Source organism: Urocitellus parryii, chromosome 4 (assembly GCF_045843805.1).
Source record: "Urocitellus parryii isolate mUroPar1 chromosome 4, mUroPar1.hap1, whole genome shotgun sequence".
In the NCBI taxonomy this organism is placed as follows: domain Eukaryota; kingdom Metazoa; phylum Chordata; class Mammalia; order Rodentia; family Sciuridae; genus Urocitellus; species Urocitellus parryii.
The window spans coordinates 139,071,768-139,084,107 of NC_135534.1; the positions used below are offsets into that span (position 1 = coordinate 139,071,768).

At 37.9% G+C, this 12,340-nt stretch overlaps 1 long non-coding RNA gene across 1 annotated transcript in view; it reads left to right on the forward strand.

The window, feature by feature from the left end:
* The first annotated feature begins 1,444 nt into the window (after window positions 1-1,444).
* LOC144254162 (uncharacterized) overlaps window positions 1,445-12,340 on the forward strand; it is a 60,349-nt gene continuing 49,453 nt past the window's right edge. Inside the window, exon 1 of the long non-coding RNA XR_013343454.1 lies at window positions 1,445-1,499. This is a non-coding gene — a long non-coding RNA (uncharacterized LOC144254162). The remainder of the gene's footprint in view (window positions 1,500-12,340) is intronic.

The following is a 12,340-nucleotide window of genomic DNA, read 5'->3' on the forward strand; positions in this document are numbered from 1 at the left end:
TCCCATCAGTAGTAGTTAAAACCATTTACTGCACTCTAAACATGTGATACAGCACTAAGCAAATTAGGCACTGCTTTTACAACTGACACCCTGTGAATTATAACTCACCCGGTTACAAAGACTCTTGGAGAGATGAAGTCATTTTTTTTCTCCTATTTATTTCCCTATGTTTTTCTGAGCTTAGTTATGAACAATCTGCCTCTGGCTCTTGCTTTTTTTGAAATCCAATGTGTTTTGGGCATACACCAAACACCACCAGTTTGTTTAATGGTGCTTATCAGCAGCATTTCCAAAGCAGGGTAGAGTAGGTAACAGGTGTATGTCTTAGGAGAACACTGGGCTCTCAGAAAGGTGAATTTCTCACCTCCCTCTTCCTTTATTAGCCATAGAACTTTCATTAAATCATAATCCCTCTTGACTTCCATTTCCTCATCTGCATAAATAATTACAACAGATAAGAAGATTTTAGAGGCTAGCTCCCTTCTTCAGGAATCAAAACCAACAGGAAAAACAGGGCAGAAACCAGTGTGTGATGCACAAAGTGAAATGCCCCAGCAGGTGATTCTGCCAGAGATACTACCATAGTTAACAGTTCATCAGCAAATCTAAGTAACCATGTAATCACTCTGGATTCCTGTTCAGTCAGAGCCCTTCTAGTTTCTTTTACTAAATTCTCTTTGGCAGTTTACCATGCTCAGTCACATTGCCAACTTTCTCAGGAACTTTCTTGGAAAATCCTGGAGGCACATTCTGTTCCTGTTGTTTTGAAGGTGAACTCTGGCTGAGGACAGGGGCTATAAGGCTGCTTAAGGACAGGTGGCTTCGAAGTTGAGATTCATGCTGAATCCTAATGCTTTTAGGGGAAAAAAAAAAAAAGAAAAAACACGTGAGAAGAACATAGGTTGAAAATGTTGGCACTGATTCTCAAACCTAGTCACACCTTTAGGAGCTGTTAAACAGTAACAATGGCCACATGGGCCAATTACATAAAAATCTCTAGGCACAGATGTACTTTTGAAAGCTTCTCAATGGTGACTAAGGGATTCCAGGTTGAAGGCCTTTTTTTAAGGAAGAACAGCATGCAAGTCCAATCATCAGTCTCACAAAATCCACTCATCCCATTACAACCAAACATGGAAGGCACACCTGTGCCCAGAAAGCTGGCCTATTAGTATGAGGAACATGGAGGAGGGACCTAAAGACTGAGAAGGATTTTGGCAAAGCTGAGTGTGTCCTAAGAAACAAGAAGCATCCCTGCCACCACAGCAACAGGGCCCAGAACTTCCCTGCAGAGAAGGGCCCGAAGAGAACATCCTGCCCTGAAGACAGGAGGGCTGGACCTCCCACTTGCACTTGCACTGGGAGGAGTCTGGAGCTGGAAGGGACATTTGGAAGCCAGGAAGAGAGAGAGAGAGAGAGAGAGAGAGAGAGAGAGAGAGAGAGGCTTCTGCAGCCTGTACAGGAGCTGTGAGATTTCTCCGTGAGTGGCTGCATGACAGGTATGACTTCAAGGGCAAGGGGCTCCAGAGAAGGGAAGAAGATGGAAATCGACCTTGAATAAAACAGGGCAGGAGAAGGGAGATGGAGAGATGGAATCCTTTTTAAATTGCTGGTGTTAGACAGCAGTAGGGTCAAAAGGTACATAGCAAGGAACAGGGAAAGAAAGAATAAGAGGCTGGGTAGGGTAAGGGGGTAAGGGGGCAAGAGGAGCCAACAGTACAGAGAGGTTGTGTTGCTTGGAGTCTCAAATTCCCTGTGACTAAAGTGCTGCACCAGGACAATACTTATCACCTCTGGGATATCAGCAGGCTAAGGTGCAGGAAGATGGATAGAATGAAAAAGTAAAGGAAACTTAGAGTCATTTTTGCTATGTTTTGCTAGGTAAATGACCTGTGGTTTTTGACCCTCTTCCTATCAGGGTATCTGCAGCTTAACACTTAACAGACTTTGTTGTTTACTATTTTAAAGTAAAAGAGTCAATATTCTTTTTTTACTATTTTATATTATGCAACTTATTACATAAGAGACTTTGTTGTTTACTTCGGAGTTTTGAGCTTGGTAAGTATTCGGGGTTGCAAAGTCAGCTTTTAATGAGAGCATCCAAAATTGTTCTTTGGTAGCCAGACTTTCTCACAAAGGGAAGAAAGCAAGCCTCCAAAGTAAATGATAAACCCTGGATGGTAATATATCCCCTGGATGGTAATCTTCAGGACCTAAGCTGAGCTACAGGGTTATACTGAAAACACACACACACACACACACACACACACACACAAAAAAAAAAAAAAAAAAAAAAACACGTATTTCTAAATATCTAAACTCTAGAAGTTATCTGGCATCCTAAAAAAAAAAAAAAAAAAAAAATCTGTCGCAGGCCTACAAACCATAGATATTCACTCACCCACCTGCAGAAATTTTGCTAAGTGGCATACAATCATGTCACATTTAGCTACCAAAAAATGTTTTATTTCTAATGTTTTACAGTGAAGCGTCTCCTTCTCTGATGTATAGAAACTCATATTTGATTAATTTGTGCAAGTACCTAATCACAGACTATTGATAATTGCCTGAGAATGTATGATTTGAAAGGTTTGTTGGGAGAGAAATGTATTCATTTGCCTCGACCTGCGACTCCATCAGTCAGGGTCATGCCAGGTAAATGGGGCTGGCATGAAATAACCACACAGACACAGAAAGGACCTTTTCCTTGGGGTTCAATGATGGCTCTTCTGATCCAGCTCCCACAAGGGAGGCAAAAGAAGCAGGCAAAAGAGAGAGAGCATGCCTGAAGCCCTATTTATTGGGAGGAAGACACTGGAGAAAGTTCCACCTAAATAAGGCAAGGGATTGGGCATCAGTGGGTTGCTTGGTGCTGTCTTATGGTCAACAGATGACTGACATCTTGGAAGACCACATCTATCTCAGGGGTGCTGTGTGGGATCAAAGGCAGAGCGAGCAAAAAAGACACACAAGTCACACAGCTCAAACAGGGCAGTGACATCAGTCCAGTCCCCTCATGTGCTCAAATGTGCATAGCTCACACACACAGCCCATGGCTGGCTCGAGACACTCATTGGTTAAAAGAAAACTCTATTCCATGGTAATAAACATGGGGCTAATGTTTATAGTGTGCTTGCAATAAATAGACATTTTAAAGTACTTTTTACATTATTTTAATTATATATAAGAAATTTTTAAAAATTATATATAAGAAATTAAATATAAGAGATTTTTTCTCTGTTTTACATATGACTGATGATGAGGCCAGAGAAGTTTCAAAATTTGTTCAGGCTAATGGCATGTAAATAGTTGAAAGAAGATTTGAACCCAAATCGTTTAGTACTTGTGCTTTTTAGCCTTTGATGACATCACTTTCTAGAAGGGAACTTTTCCACCAGAACCTGAAGTTTCTGGGCTAGCAATAGTAATCCTTCTCCATAAAGTCTGGTATATGAGAATCATGGAGCTAACCCTCCAAATTGGGTTATAGATCATGGGTTCTATGCATGCACTATATGGCCAGGGGTGACATGTTAGCTTGGGGTGTTGTCACCAAGTACAACAAATGAGATGGCTTATAGCAAGGAATTTATTAACTCACAGCCCACAGGCCAGAAGTCTGAAATCAAGGTACTATTAGGGTTGTGCTATTCCACAGACTGTAAAGATGAATTTTACCTTTCCTTTTACATCTTTGGGTGGCTCCAGGTGTTCTGTGGACTCATGCTGCCTCACTTCAGTTTCTGTCTCTGTCCTTCCCATGATCTCTTCTTCTCCTAGTCTCTCTTATTATTGATTATAAGGACTCTCGTCCCTAAATTCAGGGCCCATGGATATCATTCAGGTTGTCTCATCTCAAGATCTTTAATTACATATGCAAAGATCCTTTTCTTAATAAGGTCATTATCCACAGGATCTTGGGTATAGTCATATATAATTTTTTTGGAGCTACTATCGAACCCCCTAGAGATGGAATATAACAACTGTTACCATATCCGCATGACTGGGGAATTGAAGTGAGTTCATGTACATTGTTACCCACTTTTCTTCTTAGTTTTTTTCTATGAAAAGCAGTTTATCAGGGTCTCTGAAGTTTTCCTGGATACAAATGCAAGCTCTGTTATTTCATAGCCTATTATTTAAATTTAATAAATACCTCAGTATTTATCAGTAAAGTGAGGACTTCTAGCAGTACCTACCTAAGAGTTAGTTATAAGAATAAGAATGACTTATTATCTGGAAAGTACTTAATATTGGGCACATAATGATAATTCAAAAACCTGTAGCTTCTCTCCAAAGAAAAGGAAGTGCTTTACAGAGAAAGTACTATTTAAAAATTTAAAGCACAAATTGGAGGTTACTAAATGAAATAGGATGAAGAGGAGAAAAATCACTTGAAAAAGTAGAGAGGGCTAGGCATACTGGTGCACACTTGTATTCCTAGTGGTTTAGGAGGTTGAGGCAGAAGGATCACAAGTTCAAAGCCAGCCTCAGCAACTTAGCAAAATGATGTCTCAAAATAAAAAAGAAAAAAGGACAAGGCTTAGTGGTTAAGAATCCCTGGATTCAATCTCCAGTACCAAGAAAGAAAAGAATGAGAAATCAGAAAAGAAAAATTAGACAGGTTTAAAATAACTGGGCATGGTCAAGAAATAAACTGAAATATGAGCGACAGAAGGTAAAACTAGAAAAACTCCATACACCAGAACATCAGAATCATTCCTGAATCTTCAATCTCTCTTGAATCCCACAATTAGTGACATGGTCCTATGGATTAACATATTTCTCACCAGCTTGGTCTCTATTCCCGTTACATTACCTAGATCAGGTCCCCATCAAATCTTGCCTAAACTAGTTCAAAAGCTTTCTAAAGTAATCAAGATTGTACTCAATAGCCATTAAGAACAACACCAGCAAAATTAAAATAACTTACATAAATAGAATCTATATTTCTTACACCATCAAATGCCTAAAAGTAAGTGACTGTTTCCATAGCTCTGTGACAGTTGATATTTCTGCCATTTTTAAGACTTTTCCTTTTTGGATGCTGCAACTCTAACCATCACATCCATGTTTAGAATGAAAAGAAGGGGGAAAGCCCCAGGTGCGCAATTCTATTACTCAAGAAACTTACAATCCACACTGTAAAGCCCCAACTGCCAATTTAATTTTCAAGACATGCTTGATTCTATGAAACTTGATTGTTTGCTCCCTAGTTTTTTCCTTGGCTTTGGATACTGTGTTGTCTCACTCCATTCTGCTCATCAGAGTCAACACACACATCTCCTCAGCTGCTGGGAATTTCTACTGCTAATGGCTTTCTACTGCATCCCCCAGGAAATGTTTCCCTTGGTTTCAGGACACTTTCTCCTTCAGATATCCCTCCTTTCCAAGAGTGGCCTGCAGCCAGGGATTGGCTGGATGCACAGATGCAAAGGTCCTGATGATTTGACTGAATTCAGGATAGCCAGGAAGGCTCATTCTAGCTCCATAAATTTGCAGATGCTTGATACTTTGATTAGAATTACATTTACATGATTAAGTTCACTCTCTGCTCAAATTTGCTTTCCCACTTCCTTACTAGTGTATCTTCTGAGAATTCCTCTCAATAAAACATCTATGTAGAAACTTCAATTCAGAGTCTGTATTCAATGAAAAGCAAACTCAATGAAAAACAGCTCAATTGGCATTGGCATTTGTAACAAACTGAATACGATCTTATGGGCAGTGCTGGCCTTGTAAGGATTTTCACATCTTGATAAACTGTTTCCTGCAAGTCTGAATTCCTACCATACCAGGGCAATATTATTCAATTTGCATTTAAAGTTTTAAGTGAGAAAAAAGATTTTCTAGAGGTGGTTGATATTAGGAAGATTTGCATCTGCCTTCCTCAGTAGAAATTGTGTTTTTCCTTTTGTCTTATCAAAATGACTACATAAAACCACAACTCTACTACATAAAAACACAAATGTCTGTATCAACACAAAAGATTTATAATGTTTATTATTAACATGGCACCTCCATTATGGTCATCCTCCACCCCAGGCCTGCCCCATTATCACCACACATACATATCACCACTATAATACAAGCAGTATGCAGACATGGAGGCTCAGATGAAGATATTGGGCCCTTCTCAAAAATAACCAAAGTTTCTTTTGCACATAGAGTACAAGCACTCTACTATCTGTTTTGATAAATGAAATAAAATTTTGTGCAAGAGCTAAATGAAATAATTGTGAAAGAATACATCATATTATTTACATGTTTCTTTGCTTCTACAGAAGCAAAGAAACATGTAAATAATGCCATTTTTTCACTGTCATAAACCAACCAGCACATGAAATAATGAGAGAGACTTCATGATAACCATTAGGGGGTGAAAAATTATAGACAAAGGAAGCTATAAACTGAGATTTAAGCTACTTTTGAACCTCACATCAAACTCTTCGGATTGATCTTTTGCTGGAGCAATATGTGTAGGATATTACTCACACAGATCTCTGGAAGGTATTCCTATCTGGCTGTCTAAATCTGGGATCAGCAGCTACTGACTCTATGAACCACTCTTTGGCCTGTCATCTTGTTGGTGTCTGAGCTGTCTGAATTGAGCAGGTGTGAGATTTATAGTTTGATGGCAGATCACTGTAACTCCCATGTGGGACCTCAGAGAAGAGTTGGCAGTTGTGGCAGTGATAGGTGGAAACTGTGTTAGCAGCATGTGAACAATACAAAAGTACCACAAAGCCATAGGAAAATATTCTTCTGTTCATTACAACTCAATAATTATTTAATAATATATAATACAAAAATATAAATGGATTTGTAGATTACTTATTACAAACTTTTCCATATAAATGTTGATGAAGTAATATAAGTTTTCAATAATGCGTTTCTACTTTTCTGATAGAGTAGCTTACTATTTTACACTGCAACATCATGTATCTACCCTTGTACCCAGGCAACAAAATTTTTAGATTTCATCTTGAAGAGCTAATCATCTAAGGGAATCAAAATATATGCACAAAGATGATAATTGAAGCATTGTTTATGACAGAATTTTGAAACCACCTAAATTTTCTTCAAAATAGCATTTTGTACAAGGAATACTTTGCATCCATTAAAAATGATATTGGCAGCTCAATATTTATAACCATGGAAGATGTCCCTGCCATATTGCTAAGTAGAAAAGTAGACACCACATCACATGCATAGGAAGAACTAATCTATAAAAAATTATACATGCACCCAAACACACATACATTCATACATTCATAAAGAGATGATATCTGGAAGCAAGTTCTCATCTGTTTGTAAAGGTTTAGGAAGATATATACTCTCTTCTTCATACTTTTCCACATTGATTAAATTTTTTACAGTGAGCATACATATATCTCCATTAATAAAAAATGAATCTACATGGATTTTTTTAATCATGATTTTATAAATCAAAGTTTTTATCAATATGCCCATTTCCATACTTTCTAAACTTATTCATTTATTTGTCTTTATTATAGTATTAGTTGTGTTCTCATAGTTGATAAAACCTTAACATTATTTGAAGATATAAACTTAGTGAGATGGAAACCTTCTCAGGATATGGGACTGATTCTCATAGAACAAACTGACCTGACTAGTCACTGTGTAAAGGATGACAACATGGCACCTGCCCTTCTATTTACAAAGGAAATTACAAATGGAACCAGAAATCCTGTCCAGTCACATTTACATGATAGTCATGCTGGCTTCAAGAGGAAATATGAGATGCTTAATGCCAAAGAGTATATAGCATATATCCTAGTCAGTGACTTTGAGTAAATCATCTGTCCTTTCTGAAGCTCATTTTTTTCTCGCAGTATTCTCTGGTGACTACAAAAATATGTCAAATTCTCACTTAAGATAGGCTTTCAATTAATGATAGTTGTGATTGCCATTATAATTAATATTGTGCTATTTTTATAGCAGGAAGTGTAATACTGAAAGCCCCATGATGAATTTAAGGAAGACTTTAAAATTAGATGAATTATGAAAGGAAAAAAAAAAGTACATCAATTCCATGGGGGGGGGATCTTTTTTTTCCTTAAAATTATAAAGCATTACCCAAATTTCACATCTTTACTCAAAATAATTCAACTTGAAAGGAAGAACATTTTCTTCTTTCACCTGGATCTGATGAAATACAAATTTTAATTTAATAGCACCTGACTTATTTTCATTCATGGAGAATCTCGTTTTCTGTTGTAGAAACCTACAATTAGTTTTACCTTCAGATGGCCAATGTTTGGTATGTTACATATTCTTCAATGTGTTAAACTTTTTACTCAGACTCACTTTCCAAAAAGTACAAGCATTTTTTTCAAAAACTATATATTTATATGCCAACAAATTTCACATTAATGTGAACAATTACTAATGAACATATTAAAAGTGAAGGTAGAAAACAAAAAAAACCAAAATCATTGAATTCACTAAATATTAATTTATATTACAAATATTAAGGAGAAATATTAAAAATGAAAGTGAAGGCAACATAAATGAATTTCTCTTAAATTTCTCATGCATCTTTGGGATTAATTGCATGTGAAGGTGAAATATGTTCAGGGGATGGGCAGTGATGATATTTGCACAGTGTGAAAATACTTAATGCCCCTTACCTGTACACTTAAAAATGGTTAAAGTGTCTGGGCATATTGTCACACACCTGTACTTCCAGAGACTCAAAGCTAAGCAGAAGGATTGCAAGTTTGAGGTCAGCCTCAAAAGTAGGACCCTATGTAAAAGGGCTGTCAATGTATCAATGGTAAAGTATTTCTGGGTTCTATTCTTAGTACAGGAAAAATATAGTTTAAATATAATTTTTGTTATGTATGTTCCATAATAAAACATATGACTGAAATTCTTTAGCCGAAGAAGAATTGGGATTCTTCAGTTCATAACATCCTAAAGTAGTTCCAACTTATTTATTATGTGTTCCTCATTCACTTGAAGGTCAGTATAAATAGGAAAAAAATGAATTTAAGGTCAAAATTATTTCCCAAGCATCTCTTTTTGTCATTTTCAAAAAAAAATTTAAGTTAATCTTTTATTTATGCATTGGTTCCAAACATTTTGGAGCTGAGTAATCTGGAAATTTTTTTGACCTTTTTTTTAAGGCAGTGTTTGAATATCTGAAATTTTCTTAAATGAATATAAAAGCTACCCTTCATTTATAAAACCAATTTTACAAAGTACTAGTCCCCAGGAGTAATTATTGTGACTGTACTAATAGCTCTGGATTTGACTTGGGAATGGAATGAATCTGTTTAGAGGGCTGGAGACCAATGCAAGAAAGTATCTAGTTTCTCTATTCTAAGAAGGACTCAAAGGACTCATCCATTCCCAGAAGATGGTCCTTTATTATTCCATTTACTTTTCTTAAGACTCTCAAGAGACAGGGTTTATTCTATTTTTTAAAATACTATTTCTGCTTCAAGTTGCTCATACTTACCCAGATATGCTTACAATGTTCCTGTAATTGTCAATGAAAATTGTTTGTAACTTTTAGAGGAATTGTGCTTTTCTTCTTTTTAAGAAGTCAGATTCATTCAATTTATCATGCTTCCCAACATATTAATGTTATGAAGTAAGCAAGGGTAAAAATTCCCTCAGAATCATCATCAATATGGGAATACTTAAAGAAAAAAGGAAGGAAGGAAGGGAGGGAGGAAGGATAGATTGAATCCTGAAGGAGATTCGGTGGATAATGAATGACTGTTTTCTACACAGTTAACTAATTTTTGAAACTCAGAGTATAAATGAAGAATTCCCCAGAACATTTGGTCTCAAGGTTTGAAAATTTAAAAAGTAGTTGAACCAAAGGTCAATACTTGATCTCAAAGATGGTTGGAGCAGATCTAGGTAGCAACCCCCAGCTCTCCACAGCCCAGAAAGGAAACAGTGAAAGAACAGAGACAGAATTGGACAGCTTGAGACTTGGAGGGACTTGGATTTTGGTGACTGGATCAGACAATAAGGAAAGGATCTTTTGACCTCAAACCCTGATCGTGATGGGATTAGGAAGAGAGAAAAATACAGTAAACTTACCTCCTTAACAACAGCTGGAAAGAAAAACAGACCACGTTGAATTGTGACAGGAACAGCACAGTCAAGCCTCAATTGAGCTCAAAAAGCTGTGCCAGTAGGGCAGCCATTTTGTATCAACTATTTAATCTCTCTAGAAGAAATTAAATCAATAGAGCTTCTCTCCACCTATAGCAAGTAACAAATTAAACCAGAGGGAGTGATTCTGAAATGGGCTGTCTCAGTAATCTATCTATATAGTAATCTATATAGAGTGACCACTGCTAACTGATGGTTACCAAAACCCCCTCCCCCTCTTTTCAGATAAAGAAAGAGGGGTGAAGCTGACCCAAGAGCAAATCATTTTGGGGAAGTGCTAACCCCAACCCTGTACCCTCCATAGCCTCTGCAGGAGCTCAGGCCAACTAACAGCCAACTGACACCCTACCTACCTCCTGCTTATGGGTAAAACCCCAGTGAGCTGCACCAGCCAGGATGGAGGCTTCTGTGCCACAAATGGCCCACAGAGAACCTGAATTCACAGGCCTTTCAGTTGTAGACAGCCACCGAATGCTGAGATAGGGCAGGCCACTCTAAAGAAGTGGATGGGAGCAGGTACTCAAGGGTTCACAGCCACATTTCATAGGAGTTCAGATAAAGGTAGCCAACAATACTCTACCCCAGTCATAGGGACAGTAGTACCTCAGTGATCTACAACAGCCAGGGTAGAGGCTTGTATGCCACAGCCCACCCACAGAGCCTGCATTCACCATCCCCACTGCTTCAGAGAGCCACCAAGCCCTTAGCTAGGACCACTAGAAGAAATTTCCACAAAAGCCAGCAATAGCCCTGAGACCTCTGCACTTTGGGCCCCCACACTGAACAGAAGCATCCAGCAGACACAACATGTTCCAAACACAGGGTCTTGAGCCCCTGGACTAATAAGCACCAACTGGAGAGAATTCTATAGTCACCAGGGCAGTAGCTCCTGTGCCCTAGCACCTCTTAGAGGATCCACAACTTTTGGTACCATACTGGTCAGTTAACTTGATTCTCATTCAGCTGCATGAAACCACAGAAGATCTTTCCTGAGAATAAATGAAAGCAGCCAATGGAGAGTGCTTTATGTATACAATGGCAGTACACCCAAATTGAAAAGACTACAATACCTGTACCTTAGACCATGACAGTCTGCAAACTCCTAAATATACATTGATATCCCACTGATAGCACTGAATACCTGAAGCTTTTCTTTTGCAAGGCCTACAAAGACTGCATCCCCTCCCAACAAGGAGTAACCTGGATACTAAGTCACAAACATGAAGGGTCATCTCCTCTGACCCACCAGAAAGCTAGTAGGCACCTGGACACACTAAAGATTGGAGGGGCTATCCTGGAATTGTAGCAGGTCAGCTGGTGTGATCACTACCTCCACACCCCATGGAAACTTAGAGGTAAAGCCAAGGAGTGGTGAGTGTCTTCTAATTGCAAGTCCTGATGAAATCCAAATCAGGCATCTCCCCAACTTGGTGTAGAATATTATAAATAATTCTAATGTCAGTTTTGATATTTCAGCTATCTCTTTTTATATTGAATTTGTAGATGTTCCCTGACTATTTGATACCAGGGTCCTCAAATCAACTGATCATATTTTCTTCTAATATTTTAAACCATTGCCTGGAATTATTCTTTCTAAATTTGCTTTCACAGCTCAGGTTTCCACTTGTTCCTATTAGTCTTTCTTTTCCCTCTTCTATTACTTATCCTGCCTCGAACCTCACCCATTTTATTTTTTTTATCTTCTTTTGTATTATTTTTCTTTTTTCTTTGTCAGCCCATTTTTTCTCTTCTCCCTTTTCAATAATAATTCAATAATAATTTTACTATCCTGAATAACTATTTCTCAACCTATTCAAGAACACTATTACAATTTTAAACTTGGTTTAGAGAAACTATAGAGAACAGTTTGAACACATTTCCCTGTCTAAGTTTTACTAGTACTTGTCTTTGCTCTGAAGTGATTACAGTTAAAAGGATTTGGTGTCTTCTCTCAAATTGGGCCAGATATTGCACATTGGAAAGATGCACGCTCAGCATGGGGGCACTTAAGTCAAAGAAGCCCACTAAATATACTTTGCATAAAAGTAACAGAGACAATCATCCCAGAAACTGGGTAGACATATGAACAATATGAAAAAGCCAGGGTGTGCTTTGGGGATGTATATTTTATTCCTAGCAAACCACCACAAACGGCACCCAGTTCAACAAATGATCCCACTGA